Raw genomic sequence first — 9,258 nt, forward strand, 5'->3', positions numbered from 1 at the left:
AGTCACTGTCAAGAGCACCTACTAGACCAGGTGGACCTTTAGCCTAACCCACAATAAGCAGCCCTTTACCAAACGGCAGACCTCCTCCTCTTAGCGTGCCTGAAACCCAGTCAAATTTAAACTACTAATAGCTAGATGCTTAGCAAATGCATGGTACTTTCCAGAGGGGATTAAAGGAAAACTGTCACTACAGCACAACTTTCAGATTTCCATTAACATCCTGGCATGCCTGGCAGCTTAAGCTGTTCCAATCCAAGGTATGTATGGTTTGGGTTTGGATTTTCCATCCCCAAGCCTTAATGCTTTGCACTGCTCTCATTCAGTCATGCCACTGACAGTGTTTCTCCATCGCATTTTCCCCAATAGAAAGCCAGCTTGATGTACACTTGGCATCCCCTTCTCCAACTAGTTGTTTCTCCTTCCCCTTTAATAGAATTGATGCAGCTCCTAAAAATAGTTCTAGAAATCCCACTTGATCACCGACCCATTTTACAGCATGGATAGTTACGTTGGCATAACAGCACGATAAAAAAGTGCAACATGGAAGAAGGCTGGAACCTCAAGCCAGTTTTGTTATGGGACAAAAAAAGCCATAATATGGAAACAAACTCTCAGTATTGCGCTCCTAGAAAGACAAACTGCCAGAGTATCTACAGCAAAGACCTAGAGTTAGACATGCCACAGTTAGTGCAAGAAACAAGTGACATGGGGGAGGGAAGAAAAGGAAATAAGCCCAAGTAAAAGCACATGCATATTTTTCTGCCCCTTTCAGAGGACTTTAAGCATTTCACAAACATCAGTTAAATTACAGGTACGTATTTGCTACAGTCCTCAGTTTGAGAGCTGAGGGTTCAAAAACCCAGTGGGCGGGGGGGAAATGAAACCCAGCACACTCAGAAAGCAGCATCCCCAGCACCAGAGGGTTTTCAGCAACAAGTATGAATTGATCTCATATTCTAGCACTTCAGGAGTCGTAACTCAAGAGTATGTAAACATACTTTGAAATTCACCTGATAAATGCTCCCATAGTTTAACTTTGTTTAAAGCAAGTGTCAACACCCTAAATTCAGCTGAAAAACAGCTTTTCAGGATGATGTAGCTCTAATGCAATTTTACAAAAGGAACAATGACTCACTCCCAGGCGGGAATGTGTTGGAAGTGTATGACCTAATACTCAGAGAGGCTTGCTTTTTCAAAAGGATCTAGCTTTAGTATGTACAGTATCTCCCCAGCAAGTAAAGTTTTAAAAAGTGAGAGGTTTTGCACAAAGGAATTTACAAAGTCACCCCCTTTTTGGCTTTTTCCACTTCTTGTCAAAATCCAACCAGCCTATCTGCAAGCAGTTCCCCTAACCTTAATTTCAGCCTAAAACTGTTCATCTTTCCATAGAATTACAATCCACGTGTGACTCACTCTCCAGCCCATTTTAGCCCTGGCTATTAGAGGCAAGGACAGCACTGATCCAACATGCCAACCAACATGAAGAGATCATCATCAAATGTGGATAGAGGCATTAAAATTTAAACATTAGTATGTACTAGATATGAAACATTAGCAAGCTATGAACACTTGACTGACTAGCAAGACAAGCCTACTTCATGTTCAACTGGATTCCTGACAATCTTGCTGAGGATCCTCTATCTGTGAAGGGCTGATTTTTAAGATTTTACATTCAGACAGCAGCTGTACAGCTTATTGAAGAACTTGCCTGTTACAACAATATAAAGCCCAGAATTAATTTGATACATTTCAAAGCCCAGTGACGACCCCCTGGGTTTGAGCCTGCATTGTTCTCAGTCTGTCTTATGCTCATACTTGCAAATACTCTGGATAAAAGGGGCGAAGTGTAGGTGGAAAATGGGAGTGAGTGACACAGGCTAATCAGGATTTTAATCATGCTAATGGATGTGATTAACTGCATACTTCTCCTAGAAGCTTCCTGCAGCTACACGAGTAGCTTGATAGCCAGAATGCAGCATGAGTGAACTGCTCATCCCATTTTAATCTCCAGCTACACCATGTGTGTCACGTCATCCAGCATGCAAGGATATACCTAATACTTAACCTTATTTCCACCCACATATCAAATCTTCCACCATGCCAACAGTCATTTTGGGCAGGGTACAAAGACTTCAGACCTGTGTTTGTCTACACTAAAGTCTCTTTACAAAAAAAGTTACTGCTCCAAGAGACTGGAAATATAACCTTCGCAAAGGAAAGCCAATACAGGGCCTATTACATTACACAAAGCTGCCTGAATAATGCAACTACAACTTTTTTTTTTTATTAACTAGTTTTGTCCAAATCACAGGGACATTGCTGGCTTTATCACAGTTAGTATCTTGCTACTCCTTGGGGGAACTACTATATTTCAGCGATTGCCACTCTCTCAGAGGAAAATTCTAAGAGGCCAGGCAAGGATTAAAAGAGCAACAAGAAATAGCCTTTCCTAATAGTGATGAGGTTGGGTAGGCAGGGAAGAAATCAGACCCTTCCCTCACTATTTCTAGGGGAGGATACATGCACAGCAACAGAATAAATAACCCACCGCCCTCCCACCTTCCAGCAGATATTTCAAGGGAAGAATGTGTATTATGGAGTTTGAATATACTATCATTTAGATACACATCCATTTTTCACCTAGGTAGTAGACTTACACTTCCCATTAACACAGTGTCTCCCCCATTTTCTACAGCAACAACCACATTCTGCTATCAAGCATACCAACATTTACAAAATATAGGCTTGTATGACAACATAATTTAACAACTTATTCAGAGGAGTCTAAGACTAATCTTGTTTGGGAACAAATCCTCCCTGCCACTCTGTCAAACCCTTAGCACTATCCTGATTTTTTTTTTTTTTTTTAAGAGTGCTAGAGCTTAAATACTACTTAAGCATCACATTAATGTCTGTCCATAATCCTTTGGGGTTAGAATTCCCAATAATTTTAAATAACTTAAATATTTAATAATTTCTAACATAAAACTTTATTAAGAAGCCTCCCCAAGAGAAACACAGGGCACTAGTGTGAGCCAGAAGTATTTTATTCTCATTGTTACCAAGTTAAAATCTGCATAACTTCTACAGCAACTGATTTCACTGACCTTTTCTTCCCACAAGAAATTCTTTTACATGTGCAAATACTAAGTCATGAAATTGGCTTCTGAGTTGTAGGAGGCTGGAGAAATTCATCACAAGGGAAACATGGGTTTGCCTGCTGTGCAAGCTTACCTGTAGGCATTATTCACATGGGCTGCACTTTGTTCAACCCAGCTTTTATGCCACCTCCTCAAGAACCTGATCCAAAGTACATCTACCCTTTCTTCTAGGAGATGAACTCTCTGTAGCAGATGACAGCAGTGATGATGGCTCAGGCTCAAGACTCAATCTGTTCTGCCACCATACTGTCTGCTGTAATCACAGACCCCTGCATTTCTCTGATCTACAGCTGAGTATAATTTAATTTGCCTTCAAGGAAAAAAAAAAAGCACAGAGAAAGTCAGTTTGATTGCACTGTTAAGACACAAGGAAGCCATATACACAGACATTTGACTAAGCAAGAGATTGATCTATTTTAGTTGGGACAGGAAGTGTAAATACGAAGCTACAGGAAATAACTATCTGCCTTTCAGAGCAGTATCAGCTTCTTCAAGTTTGCCTTTGAAACTCCAGAAGCACATACACAAAATATAATTTTGCCGTCTACAATCAGACTGGCAACATGATGAGTAACGTGCCTTGAACTCTTCATTCTCCGAGGAGGAGACTGGAATTTTATCTTCCAATCTATGTCAGACTAGCAAAATAAATTATTTGGGATTTTTCTGGACCAAAACACATTATTTGGCTTCTCAGTAACCATCACTTTCATTTGAATTGCAGGTAGCTCGAATTCATCTTGACACTTACACCTTGTCTGACCAGTGGTTTCCCTTAGTCATAAGTTTGGCATATATCAAAATTTGGAAGTCTGCACATCAGCACTATGTACATAGAGACAAATGTAGTTGAAGTACTGAGTTATTAGCTGAAGATATGGATAGTTTAGTAAACAGGAGGTAAGCTTAAGAATAGTACATGAGAGCAAGAACAGTGCTAAGAGGGATGGGTCCAAACTAGACCTGAACTCTGCAAGAATTCAAATCTGATTTAATGGCTCAGATTCATTTATTTCTAGGGAAGAGAGGTAACCACTAAAACACTACAAGGGTTGGGACCTCAAATATAATTATAGCTCCATTCGCTAAAATTAAGGCTGCGTCAGCCCTTTTACAAACACCAGAAAGAAAACATACTTCATTTGTTTAAACTGAGTATTCATCAGACTTCATAAAACAAGCTTAAGACTGGAAATCAAGTCATGTCCCACCCCCCACACAGCCTTACCTACTGCCCCTTCAAAAAACCAAGTTGCTTCCATTTCCATTGTATTTGTTGACCAGGTTGTCTTGTGCTTATGTTGTGGGAAGTGTGGAGGGTGTTTAATATTATGACAGAAAGAACAGTTTAAGCAATAGTTTGGTGTTTAAAACCTAGACTTAACTGTCTAGTGTCCCTGGAAGGGAAACAAATGAGTACTCTAAACCCAAGTACTTCAGAATTAGTATTGCCATCTTTAAATGGCACTTACCGGTACTGTAAGGCACAGCATACACAGATACCAGAGTAAGTCCAAGTTGGTTTCAAGAGTTTATGGGAGCCTGTTGCGCGATTATTCACCTCCTGGTCTCTTTGCTCCACTCGCTATGATGCCCACAGCCAACTCATACAAAGCAGCGGGCAAGGGCTAAAGTGATGCATTTACCCACAACACCACACCACTCATAACCTTCAAAGTTTCCCACAGACAAATTAGGCAACTTGTTAAAACAGATCTCCAGATATCCTGCAAGGGTGAGGTTGTGCAGTTCCCAGAGCTGAGCCGTGGTGTCCAGCACTCCTCGGAGCCTGCCAGAGGGTCACCGGCCAGCAACACGTAAACTGACAGTCATTAGCTTTTAAGAAACAATCTGATAAAGTCAGATATTAAAGCTTCAGTGCATATCCGCTGGCATAAGTGTACTACCAACAGGCTTCCCATTTGTTCTTTAAGGACAAGAGTGACATAATCCTCTCCTAATATCATCTGAGGACTTCAGGGGGAACAAGGGGTGACCCACAAAACTGTACCCATGGCAACACTGTGCTCTAGCTGAACTTGCAGGGCTGTGATCTCCAAACCACTGACACTTCTTTGTATTATTTGATATTTCCCTGATGTCATTTCTGCAGAGACACATAACACAGATTGAATAATATCCACGACCTTCAGTTTTAGAGTCAACAATCACACTCAAACAGATCAACTATTCTGCCTTCAAGCTTATTATTTGTCACTAACATGTAATTACCACCAAAGAAAACAAAAGACACAGGATATTGCTGCTGTTGCAACAGCAAGTCAGTTAAGCTCTTTTTAAAGCTGAAAAAGCCCATTTCTTCTGATGTGAGAAGGGCAAGAAAGATAAAAATAAAAAATAAATAAAAAGCGAGCCCATGAATCCTCCAAAATGCATCTGAAAGGAAAATCAGAAATTTCACCAGTTCTCATGAGGAAAAACAAACAAAAAAACTTAATACAATTTTAACATAGAGAGGTCTGTCCAACCTATAATCACTTTTATCATAATTGTATTGCTACACTGAATATTTTTGAGTTACAATTTGTCTTTCTCAAATAAAGGATAAGGTAATCAAGCTGCAACAGCACCATATATATATATATATATAATACCAGTAAAACATACACCACCAGATGGAATAATCAAGCCCTAGCAAAGAGGAAATAAGCTTTACAGATGTAAAACTCCAGCAGTCCTGTCCTTTCAGTTTACAAAACAAAGCTAGAGCAGCAGCATCACAAGCAGAGCCCTGCATAAAGAGGGCATAAAGAGGCACCAAGCAAGGCTTGCTGTTCCACAAGCTGAACTACTGAGAAAGTACTTAGTTGTCTATTATATTATTCAAGAAGCCTTTCAGATACTCTGCTGAAATTGTAAGCTGGGAAGAACACAGTTCATTGAATATAGGGTTCCAGATTTTAAAAAACAAACAAACAAACAAACCCACACACTTTAAAAAAAGCTAAAATAAATGAGTTTATTTGTTAAATCTCTGCAGGAATCAGGGGAAAGAAATAAGATAGGGAGCAACCAAGCAAGAGTTATCAAGAAGAACCTAAAAAAACCCCAAACCCAACATATAAACTCAGGTTTAATAAGTTCGCAGATCAGGTATTTAACACACCCCTCTAAGAGAGGCAGAGTTTACAACAAAGCATACTACCTACAGCAAGATACACTTGGAAATAGCTTTTGGCAGTAGAACAGCATCTTTGGAACCAAAAACTTCACTGTCTCAAGTTTAAGCTTATTAGCAGCAATCTTACATCACACTGTGGTAAACATTTGTTTAATACTTATAACTACAACTGCTCTTTCTAAAAGAAGTTTGCCCGTCTTGAAACCGGATCTATTTATCTATATAAATAGATGGCTGTTTGAATCTGCCGATGACTGGGCAATGCTACCATATAGGCCTCGAGTCCGCCGCATCCACGCCGCTCGCCACACCCATCGCACCAAGCTGCGAGCCAGCAGCAACTCTGCAAAAACTTATCCCTTCTGTGTTACCGAATTACAGCACAAATATCCCCTGATGCAACGCCACAACAATCCTTATAAAGGAGGGAAGGAGACTGGCCAAACAGAAGGATGGCGGGGGAGGACGGGGGAAACCCACGTCGCAAAAAGTTTCGAGAGGTCCTAACGAGAAGCGCCGATTCACAGCGTTGCCCTCGACCACAAAAAACGCCTTTCCTATGCGTTTGGGCGGGGGGACTCAGCTCTGAAAGAAGAGCTCTGCTTAAAGTAAAGCTGCAGGAGCAGCACCCCCTCCCCAGGATCACCTCAGCCTCTTCCCCCCATAAAACAAAGACTCTCCCCGGCAGCGCCTACCTCCTCCGGGATGACCCAGGCGCAAACTTCGCCAGGCAGATGCTCTCCCGATGCTCCGGGCCTTTCCTCTCCACCCCCCCCCCCCCAGCCCCACAGCTCCCCTGTCACCCACCGCGCCGCAGCCCAGCCCGCCCGCCCTCCCTCCCTCCCTCCCGCGCCGCCGGCTGCCAACCGCCGCAGCCCGGGCCCCCCCCATCCTGCGCCCCTCACAAAAGACCCACCAACGCCGCCGCCCCCCCGCCAGCCCGGCTTCCCCCCACCGCCCCGCCGGGCCGCAGGCCGCCCGCTCTCCCCCCCCCTTACAACAAGGGCGAGGCCGGAGCCCCCCGCGCCCGGGCCGGGCCGCCCCTCCATCGCCTCAGAGGGCGCCGCGCCCGCTCCCCGCTCGGAGCGGGGTGTCCCCTCGCCCCTTCCCCGCCCGCAGCGGCAGCCCCCAGCCCCCCCTCGGCGACCCTTACCAGAAACGGAGGAGGGGGGCGCGGGGGGCTGCCGCCGGGACGGAGCCGCCTGGTCAGTGTCACTCTCCCCTGCGGGCCCGGCCGGGGGAGGAGGACGAGGAGGAGGAGGGAACGGAGCAGCCGCTGGCCTCACGCCGAGCGCACTACCCTGCTAGCGCCGCGGGCGGGCTCTCGGCCGCTCCGCCAATGGCGCCGCGCCGCGGCCGCCGTCCGCCAATCCCCGCGAGCGCGGGCGGCGCAGGGGCGGGCGGGGAGGCGGGCCTGGCTGAGGCGGTGCTGCAGTGACAGGGCAGCGGGGTAGGGTGCGGCGCGGAGGGGCTATGGCGCTGGGTGGGGTGGGGCGGGGCGGGGCCGGGCCGCCGGCAGAGGGGCGGCGGGGGAGGGCTGAGGGGAGCTGAGGGGAGGGCGGGCGTGGGGAGATCGGCGAAGGGAAGGGGCATGGCTGAGGGGAAGGCAGCGGAGGAGGAGGGCTGTGGGGCGGTGGGGGTGAGGGGAAGGGTCTGAGAGGGGAGGTGGCCGAGGGGAAGCGGTGTGGGGAGGCGGGGGGTTTAGGCTGAGGGGGCCGTGGGCTTGGGGGGAGATGGCTGAGGAGAGAGGGAGCCGAGGGGACAGGGGGCCAAGGGAACGTGGCTGAGGGGAAGCAGAGAGGGGGCTGAGGAGAGATGGCTGAGGGGAAGCGGAGAGAGGGGGCTGAGGGGATGTGGCGGGGGAGGAAGGCAGCTGAGGGGAAGCGGTGAGGGGAGATGGCGGCTGGGGGGAAGCGGCGAGGGGAGATGGCGGCTGGGGGGAAGCGGCGAGGGGAGATGGCTGCGAGGGCGCTTGGAGGTGATAGGGAAGGGCCCGGGGGGATACGGTGAGGAATCATAGGGCTGAGGGGAGGTGGGGCGCTGATGGGGCCTGAGCTCGGCTGGGGAGACCCTGGGTGCTGGCGGGGTGGGAGGGTGTCTTTGCAGCAGCGCTTTGGAGCTGGTGCGGTCTCTGGGGGGAGGTAGGAGCAGGTCCCCTCCCCAGGCAGGGGGGAGCAACCCTGTCAATAGTGTGCATTCAGCGCTGACACACAGTGATAAACAGCAAGCAGCACATTTCGGTTCCCGGCAGCAAAGCTTTTGTCGTCTCACCTTTGGGGACCAAGATGGCTGTTCACACAGACAGAGGAGTTTGAGGGTGGATGATGGCTGACATGGGATGAAGGAGATCCCATGGGTTGGGGAGGGTGAGGTAGGGCGGGAAAGGAGTACATTTGGTGGGGGGCAGGAAGAATGTGCATGCCTATATTGGACAGGAGGACTCATCGATGTGGTGATGTAGCTGGAAGGAGGCTTGCTGTAAAACATAAGAGTCCAGGGACAGATGGAGAGTTCACCCACCCCTCCAGGTACCACTGACGCTTTTGCTTAGATTCCACCCTGGCCCTTCTGGTCCAGAAATGCAACCCTCCTTGCATGCAGGAGGACAGGAGAACACAATATAGGGATGAAATGTAGATAGCAGGATCGTAAGTGATGAAAGAACATGCTTTTTACAGCAGGCATAGTTGTAGAATCCTAAAATGGTTTGGGTTGGAAGGGACCTTAAAGATCATCTCGTTCCAACCCCCCTGCCACGGGCAGGGACACTTTCCACTAGACCAGGTTGCTCAAAGCCCCGTCCAGCCTGGCCTTGAACACTTCCAGGGATGGGGCAGCCACAGCCTCTCTAGGCAACCTGTTCCAGTGTCTCACCACCCTCGCAGTAAAGAACTTCTTCCTAATATCTAATCTAAATCTACCCTCTCTCAGTTTGAAACCGTTACCCCTCATCCT

The 9,258-nt window shown here is 47.2% G+C and overlaps 1 protein-coding gene across 3 annotated transcripts in view; it reads right to left on the reverse strand.

The window, feature by feature from the left end:
- MAP4 (microtubule associated protein 4) overlaps positions 1-7,600 on the reverse strand; it is a 164,721-nt gene extending 157,121 nt beyond the window's left edge. Inside the window, exon 1 of one of the 3 annotated variants that reach the window (XM_052809352.1) lies at positions 7,457-7,585. The gene's annotated coding sequence lies outside the window, so the exon portion shown is untranslated. Of the gene's footprint in view, positions 1-7,456 lie in introns of all 3 variants that reach the window. The other 2 variants (XM_052809343.1, XM_052809362.1) reach the window with 2 other exon arrangements.
- Between the last annotated feature and the right edge of the window lie 1,658 nt (positions 7,601-9,258).

Source organism: Harpia harpyja, chromosome 1 (genome assembly GCF_026419915.1).
Source record: "Harpia harpyja isolate bHarHar1 chromosome 1, bHarHar1 primary haplotype, whole genome shotgun sequence".
NCBI lineage: Eukaryota > Metazoa > Chordata > Aves > Accipitriformes > Accipitridae > Harpia > Harpia harpyja.